The sequence below is a fragment of the Bos indicus x Bos taurus genome, chromosome 15, assembly GCF_003369695.1.
Source record: "Bos indicus x Bos taurus breed Angus x Brahman F1 hybrid chromosome 15, Bos_hybrid_MaternalHap_v2.0, whole genome shotgun sequence".
Taxonomy (NCBI): domain Eukaryota; kingdom Metazoa; phylum Chordata; class Mammalia; order Artiodactyla; family Bovidae; genus Bos; species Bos indicus x Bos taurus.
In genome coordinates, this window is record NC_040090.1 from 5667785 (window position 1) to 5670101 (window position 2317).

Genomic DNA, 2317 nt, shown 5'->3' on the forward strand with positions numbered 1-2317 from the left:
GACATGACTGAAGCGACTTAGAACACATAAACTGGTATAAAATCAGTGTACTTTCTCATGATTTCATTCAGTTCAGTTCAGTTCAGTTCAGTCGCTCAGTCGTGTCTGACTTCTTGCAACCCCATGAATCACAGCACACCAGGCCTCCCTGTCCATCACCAACTCCCACAGTTCACCCAGACTCACGTCCATTGAGTCAGTGATGCCATGCAGCCATCTCATCCTCTGTCGTCCCCTTCTCCTCCTGCCCCCAATCCCTCCCAGCATCAGAGTCTTTTCCAACTCTTCGCATGAGGTGGCCAAAGTACTGGAGTTTCAGCTTTAGCATCATTCCTTCCAAAGAAATCTCAGGGCTGATCTCCTTCAGAATGGACTGGTTGGATCTCCTTGCAGTCCAAGGGACTCTCAAGAGTTTTCTCCAACACCACAGTTCAAAAGCATCAATTCTTCAGCGCTCAGCCTTCTTCACAGTCCAACTCTCACATCCATACATGACTACACGAAAAACCATAGCCTTGACTAGACGGACCTTTGTTGGCAAAGTAATGTCTCTGCTTTTGAATATGCTATCTAGTTTGGTCATAACTTTCCTTCCAAGGAGTAAGTGTCTTTTAATTTCATGGCTGCAGTCACCATCTGTAGTGATTTTGGAGCCCAAAAAAATGATTTCATTACATATTATTAATTCTTTGCTATATAGGCATTATACTATTCTGGGTACAGAGCTGAACAAGTAATTGTAGACTTTACATTCTAGTAGGGAGGAAAGCTGTTATTAATGCCAGAGTTGTACAATTGTAATCTTTATTTATAATTATCATAAACTTGTTGAAGAAAGAGAAACAAGAATCAAATTGCAAAATGGCTTCAGTGGTGGCTTAGATGGTAAAGAATCTGCCAGCAATGAGGTAGACCTGGGTTTGATCCATGGGTTGGGAAGATCTCCTGGAGGAGGACAGGGAAGCCCACTCTAGTATTCTTCTCTGGAGAATCCCCATGGACAGAGAAGCTTAGCGGGCTACAGTTCACGGGGTCACAGAGAGTTGGACACAACTGAGGGACTAAGCACAAAATGACTTTTGCATTCAAAGGAAATGGAACCTGATGTCAAATGACTCCTTTCATAGAAACTAAAGCACTTAGTTAAAATGAGCTATGATGTTCCTTCTACAGACCTTCTTCATAGACTTACTTAACTCAGAATTTATTAGAATGTCTATTAATGGGTCCTGCACACACTCAATGATTTGTCAATGGGGAAGGTCTTAGCAGGTCTTGCATTTACAAATAGAGAGGGAACAAAGAAGCAGACAACCACAGTAATGTGGGAACCACAGGTCTGGAGGGCTTTCTGCCTCCCTTCCTGAGTCAGGTTCTTCAGAGAGTGCAGGATGACTCCATAGGAGACGAGCAAGAACAGAAACACGACAGTGCAGATCAGCCCTCCATTGGCCAGCAGTAAGATGCCAATGAGATAGGTGTCAGTACACACGAGTCTCAGTAAAGGGAACATGTCACACATAAAGTGATCAATGACATTTGGGCCACAGAATGGGAGCCCAAAAACAATGCTAAGTTGAATAATTGAGCGCAGAAAACCTCCAACCCAGGACACCATTAGCAACACAGCACACACCCTCTGCCTCATGATCACCAAGTAATGCAGGGCTCACAGATGGCCACATAGCGGTCACGGGCCATCACCAGCAGAAGGATGATCTCTGATCCACCAAAAAAGTGCTCTGTAAACAGTTGGGTCATGCAAGATTCAAATGATACGATTTTTTTCCCTGCAAACAAGTCTGAAATCATTCTAGGGGTAACACAAGAAGAATAAGTGACATCCATAAAAGAGAAGCTAGCAACAAAAAAGTACATCGGTGAGTTCAGGGTCTTGCTCACAGGTATAGTCATGATAATGACCAGGTTGCCTACCAGGATCAAAATGTAGAAGAACAAGAACATAACAGAAAGTACTTTCTGTTCCTTTGGATTCTGTGTGAGGCTCAGGAGGACAGAGTAAGTTACATTGTTCCTTGGTTCCATCCAGTCTGGACAGAAGCTGAGTTCAGGTATTAGAAGCAGTTGGTCTAAAAGACAAGGGGAGGGATGGTATGGGGTGGGAGGTGGGAGGGGTGTTCAGGATGGGGAACACATGTACACCCGTGGCAGATTCATGTTGTTGTATGGCAAAACCAATACAATATTGTAAAGTAATTAGACTCCAATTAAAATAAATAAATTTATATTTAAAATAAAAAGACAAGGGGAAAAAACACTTAAATTGAAAAAGAAAAAAAAAACACTTAAAGAGGAA

General features: G+C 42.7%; 1 pseudogene; it reads right to left on the reverse strand.

Moving 5' to 3' along the window:
* Nucleotides 1–1139: 1139 nt before the first annotated feature.
* On the reverse strand, nt 1140–2075 carry LOC113906060 (annotated as a pseudogene).
* Nucleotides 2076–2317: the final 242 nt, after the last annotated feature.